At 42.7% G+C, this 19,565-nt stretch overlaps 1 non-coding gene across 1 annotated transcript; it reads left to right on the plus strand.

Annotated features, from left to right (window-relative positions):
• Positions 1-18,395: 18,395 nt before the first annotated feature.
• Positions 18,396-18,502, plus strand: LOC113000235 (small nucleolar RNA R71). Its single transcript, XR_003265526.1, has one exon. It is a non-coding gene; the product is annotated as a small nucleolar RNA R71 (small nucleolar RNA).
• Positions 18,503-19,565: the final 1,063 nt, after the last annotated feature.

Here is a 19,565-nt window from a genome sequence, read left to right on the forward strand (position 1 = left end):
TCAGAGGACTACATGTTCCCCATTTTCAAAGGGGGGCATGCCCTCACCTTCAGAGGATTGCACGTCCTTGCCATCATAGAACTACACTCCCTCGCCTTCGAAAGGCGACACGTCCTGAACTTCAGAGGGCTACACGCCCTCGCCTTTAGAGGACTACGCGTCCTCACTTTCAGTGGGCTCCATATCCACACCTTAAGATAATTTAAGGTCCTCTGTCCTTAAATGCTTAACCGAGACTTGCACTCCTGGTTAAGGGACCAGTAGTTTCCTTTTAAACGGTTCCTGGGCCACCCCCTGATATTGGAGGAGGGCCAACTGTGCGAGCACAACCAGAGAGGGAGGCTATCACACAGCTACTATGCATACCGGGGCAAGATTTCACCCGTGCCGCTGCAAAAAGACGAGTGCGGATCATGCGCACTAACATAACCACTCTTACACAGATATAGATGACATTGCTACTTAGCAACATTCTGCCCAACGACCGCAATGCCAATCTCCCCCTGCAAAAGTATCAGTTGGTCTGTGTCGTCCCAACATGGGTAAGTATGCATACAGTTCAACTGATTTCTGATACCATCTATTGTTTGCAGGGATCGCACCCGAGAGACACCCAGTGGACCCGGAAAAGTCCAACAGGGCCCTGGGGTTTCCAGCTCTGGTTACGGGCCTCTATCAGTCCTACAGGGTGCTCGTACCCCCCCCGACAAGGGATCGCGCCTGCAAGACACCCAGTGAACCCGAAGAAGTCCAATAGGGTCTTGGAGTTGTCAAGCTCTAATTACGGGTCTCTGTCAGTTCTACGGAGTACCTGTCGCCTCCAGCAAGGGCATCAGGCCCCCTACTAATCGAGCTTTCATCAAGAAGTACTGCGCCCCCAGGCAGGCGCAGGGCGAAACACCACAGCAACATTGGGATGGCCGGTAGCGGGCAATAGACACACCGCCACCACCTCTAGAGTTCACCTCAGCTCATCCGCAAGAAGGTTAGAGCGTTGCCTACGACACATGGCCGACCAGCAGGCGACCAAGTCCAAAGCCAAAGGTAAGCAAAGTACTAGGTCAGTGACCGACAAGTCATAAGGCGTCCAGCTAAAGACGTTAAAGAAGCGCTACTAGGAGGCAACCTAGTACCTTTTGAATCTATGCTTGTTATTTGATCACTTTTTATAGTAGGACGCACCTAGTTGCTCATGATCCTGGGGATTTAAATAAAACAAGCGCAAGCTCGGAAGGTAGTCATACCTCACAAAATATATATATGTATGTTTAGGTAGTGAAAATACCTTAGATATGCATGTATGTAAACAAAAAAATACTTCACAAAATATATATATGTATGTTTAGGTAGAGAGATACCTTAGATGTGCGTGTATGTAAACAAAAAATTACTTCACAAAATATATATTTGTATGTTTAGGTAGAGAGATACCTTAGATGTGCGTGTATGTAGCAAAAAAATACCTCACAAAAATATGCACATGTTTAGGTAGCAAAATACCTCATGAAAAAAAAAGAAGAAGAAAAAAAAAACAAACAAGAAAAAGAAATAAACAAATGATAATGATAAAAAAAAAAAAGAAGGAAAAAAGAAAAAATAAGTTGTCAAGCTGCAAAACCAACATGCTTTTGAAAAGAGATGACTTCCAACTTTTCTTTGGAAAAATTCACTGATCATAACTAGTTTTTGAAAAAATGTGTATACACCTGAAGGGTGAATGCTGTGAAGATTTTCCCAGACGCCCAAAATGGACTCGGATGAATGCACAAATTGATAAAAGAACATATTTTGGAAACGTTGGGTTGACTAAAATAGAGGAAATGAATCATGAGCCCTAGCATCACATGACCATAAAAATTTGACACTTGAGTGTCCGCATAGGTGCATGCATAACCAGTTTTGCATAAAATTTCCAAATCGTCATTTTTGCATTTGTGTCATGGAAATAATGTGGGGCATCCCTTTTATCCTTGAACCAAACCAAACCCTGACATGTATCATGTCTAGCCATTCTACAAACCTTGATCCAAAATCATGACTCACTATAATCCTTACCCTCGGAAGCAAAAAAAGGAAAGAAGGAAATTTTCAAATCAAAGAGAAAGCAAAAAGAAAAGAAAGGAAATTCCCAATCAAAGAGTGGGAGAAAGCAAAAAGAAAAGAAAGGAAATTCCCAATCAAAGAGTGGGGGAAAGCAAAAAGAAAAGAAAGAAAATTCCCAACCAAAGAATGGGAGAAAGTAAAAAAGGAAGGAAAGAAAGTTCTTGATCAAATAAACTAGAAGAAATGTGCTGAGAGGTCTTTGGACCGGACAATATCTGAACAATACAGAATTGTCACCAAATGAACAAAAAAAGAAGGAAAGGAAACCACGACCTAAAATGGTCTTCTCCCTTTGATTACCAACCAAAATCCCGTGCGCTAGCGACCTTTTTTTCGCCCCGCACTAAACAAAAAAAACAGAAAAAGAAAAAGCCAGGAAAATCAAAAGCCAAAAACACACAAAAGCCGAAAAAAAAACCACCAAAAGAACCCATTCCCAAGGGAAGCCCTATTGATCCATGATCACGCATGTAATTTTTGATTTGATAGGAAATAATTTGCAAAGTCAAGTCATGACATATCTATGGTCCGGAATTAGGATGAAACACTTACCTGTGCGAGATTGATACACTTTGAGTGATTTTCTTCTATTTTGTCGAACCCAGTGTTTCCTCTAAATGTTCATTTAGAAACGAAATGCTAACATCCAAAATCTCATTTATGGTTATGGGGGATTTCATCAGCAGACTCTCCTTCCCCGGTAAACGCATTGTTTTCCACTCAAAAAAAGCGTATGCTGCTCTAATCAGTTGGAATATTTATCTCTTTACTAAAGCATGTTTGCATTTTAGCGAAGAAAACACCGAGACTTTTTCAAGTCTCACAAGTCGCCAGAACTACGTAGGTCTGAGTTCCTCATTGGAGGATACGTAGGAGCAAGAGCCTCGCTTTTGTCGACCACACCGCCTTTTGTTACCATGACTCAAGAGCTGGTAGCCCGCGGAGACACCTTACGGTTATCCGCACCTCGTCATTCAGTGACCCCAAGTGTGATTGACGAGCAGAGACCAATATGGTCATCTGCGCCCTTTCTGGAGATGTCATCATTTTCCGATGGAGACTTTTTCAAGTCTCACAAGTTATCCAGAACTACGTAGGTCTGAGTTCCTCATTGGAGGATACGTAGGAGCAAGAGCCTTGCTTTTGTCGGCCGCCCCATAATCTTTGTCATACTGACCCTGAGGTCATGTGACATGCACCCATGATACGCGGAGATACCTTATGGTTATTCGCACCCTTTTGTCATCCAGAGGCGGCGGGCCCGATGACAAGCAGAGACCAAGTTTGGTCATTCTGCACCCATGATACGCGGAGATACCTTACGGTTATCCGCACCCCTTTGCCATTCAGACACAGTCGTGTCCGATGACAAGCAGAGACCAAGTTTTGGTCATTCTGCACACATGATACGCGGAGATACCTTACGGTTATCCCGCACCCCTTTTGCCCATTCAGACACAGTCGTGTCCGATGCCACGCAGAGACCAAGTTTTGGTCATTCTGCACACATGATACGCGGAGATACCTTACGGTTATCCGCACCCTTTTGTCATCCAGAGGCGGCGGGCCCGATGACAAGCAGAGACCAAGTTTGGTCATTCTGCACCCATGATACGCGGAGATACCTTATGGTTATTCGCACCCTTTTTGTCATCCAGAGGCGGCGGGCCCGATGACAAGCAGAGACCAAGTTTGGTCATTCTGCACCCATGATACGCGGAGATACCTTACGGTTATCCGCACCCCTTTGCCATTCAGACACAGTCGTGTCCGATGACAAGCAGAGACCAAGTTTGGTCATTCTGCACACATGATACGCGGAGATACCTTACGGTTATCCGCACCCCTTTGCCATTCAGACACAGTCGTGTCCGATGGCACGCAGAGACCAAGTTTGGTCATTCTGCACACATGATACGCGGAGATACCTTACGGTTATCCGCACCCTTTTGTCATCCAGAGGCGGCGGGCCCGATGACAAGCAGAGACCAGTTTGGTATTCTGCACCCATGATACGCGGAGATACCTTATGGTTATTCGCACCCTTTTGTCATCCAGAGGCGGCGGGCCCGATGACAAGCAGAGACCAAGTTTGGTCATTCTGCACCCATGATACGCGGAGATACCTTATGGTTATTCGCACCCCTTTTGTCATCTAGAGGCGGCGGGCCCGATGACAAGCAGAGACCAAGTTTGGTCATTCTGCACCCATGATACGCGGAGATACCTTATGGTTATCTGCACCCCTTTGCCATTCAGACACAGTCGTGTCCGATGGCACGCAGAGACCAAGTTTGGTCATTCTGCACCCATGATACGCGGAGATACCTTATGGTTATTCGCACCCTTTTGTCATCCAGAGGCGGCGGGCCCGATGACAAGCAGAGACCAAGTTTGGTCATTCTGCACCCATGATACGCGGAGATACCTTATGGTTATTCGCACCCATTCTTTTGCTATCTGTAAGACAGAACGCTTGATAGCATGCAGGGGCTGACACAGTCTTCTGCACCTTTTGTTCCTCCGGGAACAACAAAGTCATGTACATGCGGAAATTTCATGGTCGCCCGCGACTCTCGTCAACCGAGAGGAGCGAAATTAGTGTCATACACTGATTTTCGGGGACCTTTGCTTGATGACATGTGACCATTCTTTGGTCCTTGTGAGGTGCTTGGCACCCATCATTAGGCAATTTGTGAAATCCTAGGAACGACAAGTCACGGTCACCCGCGACTCTCGTCAACCGAGAGGAGCGAAATTAGTGTCATACACTGATTTTCGGGGACCTTTGCTTGATGACATGCGACCATTCTTTGGTCCTTGTGAGGTGCTTGGCACCCATCATTAGGCAATTTGTGATATTTTGGGAACAACAAGTCATTTGCATGTGGAGATTTTATGGTCACCCGCGACTCTCATCAAATCGAGAGGGACGAAATTAGTGTCTTATCTTTACTTTTCTTTTATCTCCAATAAAAGACAAGTAAAGAGGGGCAACTGTCATACCCTAATTTCGTCCGGGAACCTTTGCTCGATGACGTGTGACCATTCTTTGGTCCTCGTGAGGTGCTTGGCACCCATCATTAGGCAATTTGTGAAATTTCAGGACATGCCGGAAAACCAAAAAAATATTGATGCACAATCCGTAAGTTTCCGTGACACACCGGAAATCAAAAGGAAGCATCGTTGCATAATTAAGTGAGGTTCCGTAACATTCCGTAAGTCAAAAAGGGGATGATTATGTAATCCGCAAGGTTCCGTAACATTACGGAAAGAAAACAAGTATCGTTACGAAATTCGTAAGTTTCCGTAACTTTACGAAAAAAGAATCACCAAAAAACAGCAGAGGGGGGTGTACTTAGTAAAAATGGGGGTGCAAATAGCACCCAGGCCCATTTGGGCCCTCCAGAAGATTCCTCCAGAAGGCGGTTGCTTCTGGAGGAAGCAACCCTGCTCGCCTGGGCGAGCTGAGCTCGCCTGGGCGAGCTGGGCGGCAACCACCTCCCCTATTTTGCTATAAATAGGGGAGGAAATGAAGAAGGAAGGGGTCCAGCCCCTTAGGCACTTCTCTCTCTTTGGAATTTGCTTGGAAAAAGTGTTTCCGTGAAGAAAATCTAAGCCGAGGCGCTTCCGAAACGTTTCCGTAACGTTTTCCGTGAGGAATCTCGCAAAGGTTTCAACCGTTCTTCGACGTTCTTCATTCGTTCTTCATCGTTCTTCGATCTTCAACGGGTAAGTACCTCGAACCAAGCTTCTCGATTCATTCTATGTACCCGTAGTGGTCCACATTGTGTTTCGTGCATTTTTTATTCTCGTTTTGTTTACTTTTTATACCCCCTGTTGACGTGCTTAAGCCATTTTACTTAAGTCATTTCTCGCTTAACTTAAAAATAAAATAAATTTCCACCGAACGTTTGAGTTGTATTATCCATTAACTTCGGTTAAAATAAATTCCGACCGTTCGGTCATGCCGTAACCACGTTGGAAATCAAAAAGAGGTAAAAAAAAATATAATAATCAAAAAAATATCTTTTTAGTGAAATAAAGCGGAAAATCAATCGGACGTTTTCTCTTTGGGATTTCTCATTCTTAATTGAATTGATTAATAACTAAAGTGAAATTAAGGCTAAAATCAACTCGCCTAGTCAAGCTCGTCCACAAAAATAGGCTTTTGAAGTTTGTCATTTCAATTTCTCACTAAGTAAAATGGATCATTTTTAAGGTCCAACGCCTTAAAATGATCACCACTTAAGTAAAAAAGAATCATTTGATAAGCAAGAACTACGTAGGTCTGAGTTCCTCATTGAGGATACGTAGGAGCAAAAGCCCCGCTTTTGTCGACCACCCCAAGAGATCGTTAATGGTCCAATGCCTTAACGTTTCTCTCCTTTCAAAAACAAGAGATCGTTAATGGTCCAACACCTTAACGTTTCTCCCCTTTCAAAATCAAAAGACCGTTTAATGGTTCAACACCTTAAATGACCTTTTGTTCAATAAAAACATATTTTGCAAAAAAGACAAAAACAACTTAACCAAACACTTTGTTCCGAAAGAACTACGTAGGTCTGATTTCCTCATCGCAAATTGAGGAATACGTAGGAGCAAAGGGAAACACCCTTGTCGACCACTAAAAGAGAAAAAATATAAAAAGGGTATAAAGGATATAAGGACATAAAAGGGAACGTAAAAATCAAAGTCATGTTTGCACATTCGATTAAAGGCTGTCGTCCCTTGTGACGGACGTGTGGGGTGCTAATACCTTCCCCGCGCGTAAATACAACTCCCGAACCTTTCACTTAAAAGTTCGTAGATCGCGTCTTTTCCGGTTTTTCCGACGTTTTCCTCGAATAAACGTTGGTGGCGACTCCGCGCGTATTCCTTTCGTGGAACATGCATCCCGCGAGTCACGCGTCGCCCTCCCGCCGAAGGGTAGGTTGCGACACTCCCTATCATGCTTCTTTGATCAACACTGGTGCCTGCTTCATCCTTTGACAGCTTCAAGTGAGTAGGTGCAGGTGTCCTTTTATGACTGGCATTCTCCATCCCAAACTTCTTGACAATGTTCTTTGCATACTTGCTTTGAGAGAGGAATATGGAGTCTTCCATCTGCTTCACTTGGAGTCCCAGAAAATAAGTCAGCTCTCCAACAAGACTCATCTCAAATTCAGATTGCATCTGTTGGACAAAATGTCGAAGCATCTCATTCGACATCCCTCCAAACACAATGTCATCAACATATATCTGTGCAATCATCAAGTTTTCAGCATCTTGCTTGACAAAGAGAGTCTTGTCAATTCCTCCCTTCCTATACCCTTGCTGAGTAAGGAACTCTGTCAGCCTTTCATACCAAGCTCTTGGAGCTTGCTTCAATCCATAGAGAGCCTTCTTGAGCCTGTATACATGATCTGGATGAGTCGGGTCTACAAATCCCTTTGGCTGCTCCACATAGACTTCTTCATTCAGGTATCCATTCAGAAATGCGCTCTTCACATCCATCTGGTACAGCTTGAATTTGAGGATACAAGCTACACCAAGTAATAATCTGATGGACTCAAGTCTAGCAACTGGGGCAAAAGTCTCATCAAAGTCTACACCTTCAATCTGAGTGTAGCCTTGAGCAACCAGTCTGGCCTTGTTTCTGGTTATGACACCTTCTTCATTGGTTTTGTTCTTGAAGATCCACTTGGTGCCAATCACATTAGTTCCCTCGGGCCTAGGAACTAGCTCCCATACTTCATTCCTTTTGAATTGCTCCAATTCTTCTTGCATAGCATTGATCCAGAACTCATCTGTCAGTGCCTCTTTCACATTCTTGGGCTCAATTTTGGAGACAAAACATGAGTTTGAGACGATCTCAACCTCCCTTGATCTTGTAGTGACCCCTCTGTTTGGATCTCCTATAATCAGCTCCTTGGGGTGCATCTTCTGGATTCTAATGGAGGGTCTCTTGTCAGGTTGGTTGATGTTTAAATCATCTGTAGCAGAATCAGAGTTTTCTGCATTTTCTCCACTTTTAGCTGCATCTGCTACATTGTCTCCAGATGTTCTGACATCTTCTTCGACATCCTTCTTTCTTGCTGGAGTTAGATCATCAACAACCACATTGATGGATTCCATCACAGTTCTGGTTCTGGAGTTGAATACTCTATATGCTCTGCTGTTTGTAGAGTATCCCAGGAATATTCCTGCATCACTCTTGGGATCCATCTTTCTCCTTTGCTCTCTATCTGCCAAAATGTAACATGGACTTCCAAAGATGTGGAAGTGCTTGACAGTTGGCTTCCTCCCTTTCCAGATTTCATACAGAGTGGTTGGAGTCCCTCTTCTAAGTGTGACTCTGTTGTGGATGTAGCATGCTGTGTTCATGGCTTCAGCCCAGAGATTATAGGGAAGTTCTTTGGCATGAAGCATGACCCTAGCAGCCTCTTGCAAAGTCCTGTTTTTCCTCTCAACTATCCCATTCTGTTGTGGTGTAATGGCTGCAGAGAACTCATGAGTGATGCCTTCAGATGTGCAGAATTCAGTGAACCTGCTGTTTTCAAATTCTCTGCCATGGTCACTCCTGATTCTCTTGATGACACAGGCTTTTTCTCTTTGAAGTCTTAGACTCAACTCCTTGAATACTTCAAAGGTTTCTGATTTCTCTCTGATAAAGTTGACCCAGGTAAATCTGGAGAAATCATCCACAACAACATAGGCATACCTCTTTCCTCCAAGGCTTTCAACCTGCATAGGCCCCATCAAATCCATGTGAAGTAGTTCCAGCACCCTGGAAGTGGTCTGATGTTGAAGCTTCTGGTGGGACATCTTGACTTGCTTTCCAATCTGACATTCACCACAGATTCTGCCTTCTTCTATTTTCAGATTGGGAATGCCTCTAACAGCACCTTTGTCAATGATTTTCTTCATGCCTCTTAAGTGCAGATGTCCAAACCTTTGATGCCATATTCTGACTTCATCTTCTTTGGAGGATAGACATGTGGAGGAGTAGCTGGTTTCTTGGGGTGTCCATAGGTAACAATTGTCCTTTGATCTGCTGCCCTTCATTAGAACTTCACTCTTCTCATTTGTCACCAAGCATTCTGACTTTGTGAAGTTTACATTGAATCCTTCATCACACAGCTGACTGATGCTGATCAAGTTTGCAGTCAGTCCTTTCACCAGCAGTACTTTGTTCAGACTAGGAAGTCCATCATGAACTAGCTTTCCCATTCCAATGATCTTTCCTTTAGAGCCATCTCCAAATGTCACATAACTAGTGGAGCAGGGCTCAATGTTCAGCAGGAATTCTTTGACTCCTGTCACGTGTCTGGAACAGCCGCTATCTAGGTACCAATCTTCCTTAGCTGATGCTCTAAGTGAAGTATGAACAACAAGACTGACAGCCTTGTGTTTTGGAACCCACATCATCTTCTTTCTGCTGTTGCTACTTTGAGTTCCATGATGTGGATGGCCATGTAGATGATAGCAAAAGGGCTTTATGTGACCATACTTGCCACAGTAGTGACACCTCCACTTCTTTCTTTTGCTCTTTTTCTGCTGCGTTCCATGATGTCGAGACCGATGTTGTGACATCGTGGCTCCAGTCCTGTTTTTGGCAGGAACAAATTCTGTCATGGTCGTTCTGCCAGCAGACTTAGGATTACATCCAAGTCCTCTCTGGTTTCCAGCATTTTTTCCAAGCAGCAGCACCTCATCAAGCGTATCTGAGCCTTTATTCAGCATCTTTATTGATTTGGTCATGTTTTCCAATTTAGAGTTCAGAAAACCGACTTCTCCTTTAAGCTCAGAGATCTCCTCTTTATGTGCCTCCTTCTCAGCCTCCAGATCTGCAATGACCTTCTTCAGTTGTGCTTCTTGCTGAAGAATCTTCTCACTTTTGAAGCATAGTTCTCTATAGGATGTGGCAAGCTCATCAAAAGTGATTTCACTGTCTGTATCACTTGAATCTTCAGCAGATTCAAATCTCCCAGTGAGTGCATTCACATCTCTGTCAGAATCACTTTCTTGTTCACTCTCTGTATCAGATCGACATACAGAAAGTCCTTTCCTCTGCTTCTTGAGATGAGTGGGACATTCAGCTATGATGTGTCCATAGCCTTCACACCCATGGCATTGAATTCCTTTGCTGTGACTGGGCTTTACATCTGACCTTTTCTGGTATTTGCTACCTTTCCTGATGTCGAAAGGGATGTTCTGGACATGTGGTTTCTGCCTCCTGTCCATTCTGTTCTGCACTTTGTTGAACTGCTTTCCAAGGAGCACAACTGCCTTAGTCAGACCTTCATCAGTATCCAGGTCATACTCATCTTCTTCTCCTTCATCATTGGACACGAACGCCAGATTCTTGCTCTTCTTTTCAGCCCTATCCGAGAGTCCTAGCTCAAAGGTTTGAAGGGAACCAATGAGTTCATCCACTCTCATGTTGCAAATGTCTTGGGCCTCCTCTATTGCAGTGACTTTCATGTCAAATCTCTTAGGCAAGGATCTGAGGATCTTTCTCACCAGCTTTTCATCTGTCATCTTCTCTCCCAAGGCAGTGCAAGCATTGGCAATTTCAAGAATGTTCATGTGGAAGTCATGAATGCATTCTTCCTCCTTCATCTTCAGATTTTCGAATTTTGTGGCCAATAGTTGCAATCTGGACATCTTCACTTTGGAGGTTCCTTCATGAGTGATTTTTAGGATCTCCCAAGCATCCTTGGCCACTGTACATGTGTTGATCAGTCTGAAGATATTCTTGTCAACTCCATTGAATAGAGCATTCAAAGCTTTGGAGTTTCCAAGTGCCAATTCGTCTTCTTCTTTAGTCCAGTCTTCTTCTGGCTTCAATTCATCAGTGGGCTTTCCTTCTGTGTCCAGCATCTTGGGATGTTCCCAGCCTTTGATGACAGCTTTCCAGGTTCTGCTATCCAGTGATTTGAGGAAGGCCACCATCCTTGCTTTCCAGTATTCATAGTTGGTTCCATCTAGGATTGGTGGTCTGTTCACTGGTCCTCCTTCTTTCTCCATGTTCATCAGAATTTATCTCCCTAGATCTCACTCTGTGATTTCGAGTGTTGGCTCTGATACCAATTGAAATTCTGATACCAGGGGACAGATGTCGTACCGGATGTCACGACATCACGCTTCAGAACATGCAGATTATATGTGTCCGTATGAACAGATTAAACAAGTAAATAACACAAGAGAATTGTTAACCCAGTTCGGTGCAACCTCACCTACATCTGGGGGCTACCAAGCCAGGGAGGAAATCCACTCTCAATAGTGTTAGTTCAAGGTCTAACAGCCCCTGTTTACAACCTTCTCACCTAACCACTACCCGTGCGATCTCTACCTAAGAGCCACTCTTAGATATGAGAACCTCTGCTCACTCCCTCTCACTCACACTCCCGTGTTTACAATTAAGTCAAAGACACACCAGAGATCAACTCTGAACAAAAGAGATCAACTCTACACACTAGAGATCAACTCTAGACACAAGAGATCAACTCTACACACATAGGTCCAACACTTGATGCTAGGGTACCATCAAGGTGGCTCACAAAAGACTCAAGTCCCAAAAACTCACAAACTAACTCTTCAATCCCGGACTTGGTACAGAACTCTTGCAGCCTCCATGATTATATAGCAATTTGCGTTTCTGGGCTGCAACGGCTTGATGCTGGAGGAGATCTATCTTCTTCTGAAAAATCTGCAGTTAAAGAACTAAAAGATAACTTTTGATCTTTTAGTTTGAATCTTTAATCTTTAATCTTTAATCCCTGAACGAACTCTTCTACTTGAAATTCGAACTTTAATTATCTTTTAATTCGTTCCAAGAGATAGATCTTCTAATCTTCTGCTAACTGCACAATAATCTGTTAAAGATATAACAGATTTATATGTCCAGTATTATCGGGCCGGATGTCAGGACATCGTGTCCGACATCGTGGATCCTGCAGCTTCACTTCTGCACTTGACTTTTATCTTGCATTGTACAGCAACTCCAGTATTCTCGGGCAGGATGTCAGGACATTGTATCCGACATCGTGGATCCTGCAACTTCACTTCTGCACTTGACTTTTATCTTGCATTGTACAGCAACTCCAGTATTCTCGGGCAGGATGTCAGGACATTGTATCCGACATCGTGGATCCTGCAACTTCACTTCTTCATTTGACATTTTATCTTGCCTTGTGCATTGTGCAGCCCGATCTTGTTCCTTGACATAACGTTGGACATCATGTGCAACAACTCCAGCTTTCCTTCATTGTCTAAGTGCTTATGTTTTAACAAAATCTTAGCCAACCTTTTAAACACTCAGTAGAGCTAAGCACTAACAAAATTAAACATGAAGAGTAGAGCCAAGATTTTCATCATTCTTGTGCCATTTAAGATCTTATTCACTCAACTTTATTGCTTTTTTTTTTCTTTTTTTTTTCGAATTTTTTTTTTCGATTTTTTTTTTTTTTACTCTTTAGCCTTTGAGAAACAACATTTCATTCAGCATGTCCAACATTTAACCAATATACAATGTACATCAAGTATGGCCCAAAATACATCATGAAGCATAGCCAACAAAACAAGTTGTCCAATGAAACAAAAACCCCCCCCCACTTATTCCCAAAACAATTCCAAAGCTCCAAAATTCCTTAAGGATATGGTAATATCATGGTTTTTCACTTAAGGCTTGTAGTGAGCTTCAAAACAAGGAAAGGGAAACAAGGCTCAAAAGGGCTATCAAAGGAATTAATTCAAGGTAAGTCCATTTGGCTAGAAGCTTATAAGAACAACATTGCCTTAATCATTTCCAAATATGCATGTGAATTAGGACGCATCAACAAGAATCAAGCCAAGGCTATTGTGCAAGCAATCAATGGGGCAAAACACACCAAATGATTATAATGATGGATGGCTCAAATTCTCACAAAGGTAAAATCAACACTTTCAAATTGAGCTTTCAAAACTATCATGACATGTAGAGAAGAATCAAGGATTTCAAGTCACAAAATGTCAAGAACTTTTATTTTCAAAACAATTACCCATTTCTTGAACATATCCTATAATTCAAAGAAAAACATGCAAAGTCGTACGTGCACATGAAATTGACCCAAAATATTAAACTGAAAATCCGACGAAACTAACAACATTAACAAATTAACACAACTAACAAATTAACAAAACCAACAAAACTAGCAAAACCAAAGAACACTCCCCCCCATACTTAAACAACACATTGTCCTCAATGTAGCACAATTAAAAGATTAAAAACAATTAAATCATCAAAGAGAATCAGACAAGTGTAATAAAAGCAAAGAAGGAGATAGGAAAAGAAAAACTCCCTAAGTCATGGTGGAGGAAGAGTAGGGTGGAGTAAGGAAGTCTCTTCCACCACTACGTCCACTAAAGAAGGGTTCGTGAGGAATGGCTTAAGTCGATGTCCATTGACCTTGAAGCTCTTGTTTGTGGAGTCGCTTTTGATCTCAACTGTACCATAAGGAAAAACATTAGTAACAACAAAAGGACCAATCCACTTAGACCTCAACTTACCACTCATGAGTCCAAGCCTAGAATTATACAATAACACTTTTTGCCCAACCACGAAGTCTTTTTTAACTATCATGCTATCATGGAACTTCTTGGTCTTTTCTTTGTAGAACTTGGCATTCTCGTAGGCTTCTAGGCGGATTTCATCTAACTCACTCAGTTGCAACTTCCTTTCCTCGCCAGCTTGATCCATAGAGAAGTTGCAAGTCTTCACTGCCCAGTATGCTTTGTGCTCAATTTCCACTGGAAGATGACATGCCTTTCCAAAGACAACCCGATAAGGAGACATTCCTATGGGTGCTTTGTAGGCAGTCCGATGTGCCCAGAGAGCATCATTAAGCCTGGTACTCCAATCTTTCCTGCTTGGTTGCACAATCTTCTCTAGAATTCTCTTGATTTCCCTGTTAGAAATTTCTGCCTGTCCATTAGTCTGGGGGTGGTATGGTGTGGATACCCTGTGTACCACCCCGTACTTTTTAAGCAGGGCATGCATTGTCCTGTTGCAAAAATGGGTTCCTTGATCACTAACAATTGCTTTAGGTACTCCAAACCTGCAAAACAGATTAGACCTAACAAAGTCTGCGACAACTTTAGCATCATTAGTTCTAGTGGGCTTGGCTTCCACCCATTTTGAAACATAATCAACTGCAAGGAGAATATAAACATAACCAAAAGAGACAGGAAAAGGACCCATGAAATCTATACCCCAGACATCAAACACCTCACAGAATAGCATAGGTTGCTGAGGCATTTGTTGTCGCCATGTAAGTGTATTTCCTGCTCTCTGACACTGCTCACAAGTGCTGCAGATCTTCCACGCATCTTTAAAGATGGTGGGCCAATAAAAGCCACAATCAAGCACTTTGCGAGCTGTCCTTTGAACACCCAGATGACCTCCCGGTGCGGAAGAATGACAGAACTGCAGGACTGAGTCAGTCTCATGATCTGGAATGCACCGTCTAATGACTTGATCACTGCACAATTTCCACAAGTAGGGGTCATCCCAAATAAAATGCTTAGCATCACTTTTAATCTTATCTTTTTGGGCCTTAGATGCTATGGGAGGAAAAACAGAGGCAACTAAATAATTGACAATGTTAGCAAACCAGGGAGTAGAAAGAGAGTCAGAAATACTATACAATATATACAAATGATCATCCGGGAAATCATCCCGAATAGGTGAATCTGCATCAGAGACACGTTCGATCCGACTCAAATGATCAGCAACTAGATTTTGTGCTCCGCTCCTATCACGGATCTCCAAGTCAAAATCTTGGAGCCAGAGCATCCATCGGATCAACCTAGGCTTAGAATCAGCCTTCTTCAACAAGTACTTTAGAGCTGCATGGTCAGTATAAACAATAATGCGAGTACCAAGCAAATAAGATCGAAATTTTTCAATAGCAAAAACTATGGCTAGAAGCTCTTTCTCAGTAGTAGTATAATTTGCTTGGGCAGCATCTAAAGTCCTAGAAGCATAATATATCACCCTGGGCAATTTATCAATTTTCTGAGCAAGGACAGCCCCCAATGCATAATTTGATGCATCACACATAAGCTCAAAAGGGGCTGTCCAATCGGGTGCCTGGATGATGGGGGTGGTAGTCAACGCTCTTTTGAGGCAATCAAAAGCCTCTTTGCATCTGTCATTAAAGTCAAACTCCACCTCCTTTTGCAACAAGTTGGACAGTGGAAGGGCTACTTTGCTAAAATCCCTTATAAAGCGCCTGTAGAATCCTGCATGACCAAGAAAAGATCGCACCTCTCGCACACAAGAGGGGTAAGGCAATTGTGAAATAACAGAAATTTTTGCAGGATCTACTTCAATGCCCTTATTGGAAATAATGTGGCCTAAAACTATACCTTGCTCAACCATAAAATGACATTTTTCAAAATTTAGAACAAGGTTAGTTTCAATGCATCTATTCAAAACTTTTTCCAAACTATTCAAACAACCATCAAAAGAGGATCCATATACAGTGAAATCATCCATAAACACCTCTATGCAATTTTCTAAAAAATCACTGAAAATACTAATCATGCACCGCTGGAAGGTACCAGGGGCATTGCACAGGCCGAAAGGCATCCTCCTATAAGCAAAAGTGCCGAAGGGGCAGGTGAATGTGGTCTTTTCCTGATCCTCAGGAGCAATAGTAATTTGCATATAACCAGAAAAACCATCAAGGAAACAGTAGTGGGATTTACCTGCCAGGCGTTCAAGCATCTGGTCAATGAATGGCAGGGGAAAATGGTCCTTTTTGGTAACCTGGTTCAGCCTCCTATAGTCAATGCAGACTCTCCAACTGTTCTGCACCCGAGTAGGAATCAGCTCCTCCTTCTCATTTCTGATCACTGTGAGGCCAGTCTTTTTCGGGACTACCTGGACGGGACTCACCCATTGGCTGTCGGAGATAGGATAAATGATTCCAGCTTGCAAAAGCTTGGTTATCTCCTTCTTCACTACATCAAGAATCACCGGGTTGAGTCTTCTCTGTGGCTGTCTTACTGGTTTAGCTCCATCCTCTAAATTTATTCGATGCATACATGTGGATGGGCTAATACCAGGAATGTCCGCCAGGGTCCAACCTATAGCCTTCTTATGCTTCTTGAGAACTGACAACAACTTCTCCTCTTGCTCATCAGCAAGGGAGGCAGATATAATCACTGGAAAACTCTTGCTATCATCCAAGTAAGCGTATTTTAAATTTGATGGCAGAGGCTTCAATTCTGGTGTGGTCGGCTGGACAGTGGTAGAAGGAGATGGTTTCTCAGCCTTTACCTCATAAAGAAAGTCAGAGGTATGTGTACTTCCTAAAACATGGTTAGTCCTATCTGACTCTATAAAATCAATCTCAAGAGGTAAAACACCACCACCAGGCATGCAATCAATATCACTCTCAGATTCACTCTCAGCATCAAATTCAGACATATGATCAAGTACAATTTCAGACTCAATGCATGAAGAGTGAGAGGCATGCAGATTAGAATAAAGATCAGTCATGTATTCATCAACAACATGGTCAATTATTTCAGCACGAAATACAGAAAGATCTTCAGATGGGTATTTCATAGCATCCAGAATATTAAAATGAACAGTTATATCACCAAACTCCATGGACAGTGTGCCTGCATAAACATCTATCTTAGTTCTAGCAGTTTTCATAAAGGGTCTGCCTAGAATGATGGGAACTGATCCTTGAGAAAATCCATCTTCCATATTCAAGATATAAAAATCAACAGGGAAAATCAGTTCACCAACTCTAACTAAGACATCTTCTATGAAACCAACAGGATAGGCAACACTTCTATTAGCTAAATGAATTACCACATCAGTTGACTGCAAGGGACCTAGAGATAGAGAATTAAAAATCGACAGAGGCATAACACTAACAGAGGCTCCTAAATCTAGCATGGCATTGTCAAACTTACTATTCCCTATAATACAAGGTATGCTGAATGTACCTGGATCTTTGCATTTTTCAGGAATTTGAGGAACAGATTTACCAATCAATGCGAAGACATTTCTGCCCATGCTAATTCGTTCACTTCCTTTAAGCTTCCGCTTATTAGTGCACAGCTCCTTCAAGAATTTGGCATATCTTGGAATTTGCTTTATTGCATCCAACAGAGGTATGTTTACCTCTACTTTTCTAAACGTTTCCAAGATCTCTTTCTCTGCCTCTTCCATTTTTTTGTTGGAAACTGCTCTTGGAGGGAATGGAAGAGGGGGAATGTGCTGCTTCTGCAAATCAGAATTACCTGTGGAAGAAGATTCACCTGCACAGAAATTGTTAGGTAGATTTTTGTCATCACCTTTTTCTGGGATAGAGTGAAGTTTGGCAGGTTCATTTGCAGATGAGGAAGGTGCTACGGGTTGAGGTCCTTGACACTGCTTTCCCGACCTCAATGAAATGGCACTGACATTTTTGGGGTTTTGGACAGCTTGAGAAGGCAGCTTGTCAGAATTCTGGGACTGTTGTTGATTCAATTGAGTAGCTAATTGTCCCATCTGATTGGTTAAGCTCTGAATTGAGGCTCTGGTCTCTTGCTGAAACTGCATGTTCTGCATAGTCATTTGCCTCACAAGTTCTTCGAGGGAAGGTTGTGGAGGGGCCTCAACTGTTGGCTGTTTCTGGGGTTGTTGCTGTTGTTGGATTGGTGGAGGAATGTATGGTCTGCTTGGGCCAGCAGCATTTTGGAAGGAAGGAGCAGGCTGCTGTTGTTGTTGAGGGCTGGACCATCTGAGGTTAGGGTGATTCCTCCATCCAGGGTTGTATCTGTTGCTGGAAAGGTCATAATTGTTCTGCTTTGGTTGATTTTGCTGCTGAGGTTGAGGAGGTCTATTGTAAATATTTGCAGCATAAGCTTCAGGCTGCTCAATTGCTCCAGGTTGCTGCATGGAAGGGCAAAGGTCTGTATGGTGGTCAGTAGAGGAGCACAAACCACAAACCCTTGCGACAGGTACAGATTTCTGATTCAAGGCCAGCTGGGTTACCAAGTTGACCAACGCATCCAGTTTGCCTTCAAGCTTCTTAGTTTCAGATGATGCAGATGGGTTTGTAGCTACCTCATGCACTCCTCTAATGACTATGGCATCATTTCTGGCGCTAAACTGCTGGGAGTTGGAGGCCATCTTCTCAATTAAATTTCTGGCTTCAGCAGGAGTCATGTCTCCAAGGGCTCCACCACTGGCAGCATCTATCATACTTCTCTCCATATTACTGAGTCCTTCATAAAAATATTGGAGAAGAAGCTGTTCTGAAATCTGATGGTGGGGGCAACTGGCACATAGTTTCTTAAATCTCTCCCAGTACTCATACAGGCTCTCTCCACTGAGTTGTCTAATACCTGAGATATCCTTCCTGATGGCTGTGGTCCTGGAAGCAGGGAAAATTTTTCCTAAGAATACTCTCTTAAGGTCATCCCAGCTCGTGATGGACCTTGGAGCAAGGTAATACAGCCAGTCCTTTGCCACTCCCTCTAATGAATGAGGAAAAGCCTTCAGAAATATGTGATCCTCTTGGACATCTGGGGGTTTCATGGTGGAGCAGACAATGTGAAATTCTTTCAAATGTTTGTGCGGGTCTTCACCTGCAAGGCCATGAAACTTTGGAAGCAAATGAATCAGTCCAGTCTTAAGAACATATGGGACATCCTCATCAGGGTATTGGATGCACAAGATTTCATAGGTGAAATCAGGTGCAACCATTTCCCTTAGAGTCCTCTCACGAGGTGGAGGTTGTGCCATGTTCTCAGAATGTGCAAAATCAGAATGCTCAGAATCAGAATGCTCAAAATTATAATGCTCAAGATCAGGATGTTCAAAATCACCAATAACAGAATGCACAGATTCACCAGTTATGGAATGCTCAGAATGATCAAAAGGTATAAAATGATGCCTAACTAATCTATGAAATGTCCTATCTATCTCAGGATCAAAGGGTTGTAAGTCAGATGGATTGCCTCTAGTCATACACTACATTCAGCATGCACACAACTAGTTGCCTTGTCATGTAAATAAAGGTGTAGGTTTGAACTACAGCTACCCTCAAATGATATCCAAGTGACTTGAAATTTTGTGAGCAACCTTATAAAATGATGAGAAGATAGCACAAAAAATTTCAGACAAAAATTCAAAGTCTAACGATGAAAGCTAAAATTGGTAGGTTAAGAAAAATAAGTGAATAAAACTTGAAAAATAAAAAACTTTTGACAGAATCGCTTTTTTTGGACGATGGAGACCTCAGCTAGCCTACCGCAGGCTGCCACGGCGTAGGAAATTTTTTTCTACCCCAAATGCATATATAATAATTGCGATTCTGATAACCGGAGCAAAAGTTATGGCCGTTTGAAGTTTTGACAAACACAAAATTTGCTAGTTTTTTGGAACTTTCAAATCTGACCAAACTAAAGGCTCTAGCTATTTTTCCCAC

This window comes from Glycine max, chromosome 18 (assembly GCF_000004515.6).
Source record: "Glycine max cultivar Williams 82 chromosome 18, Glycine_max_v4.0, whole genome shotgun sequence".
Classification (NCBI taxonomy): Eukaryota; Viridiplantae; Streptophyta; class Magnoliopsida; order Fabales; family Fabaceae; genus Glycine; species Glycine max.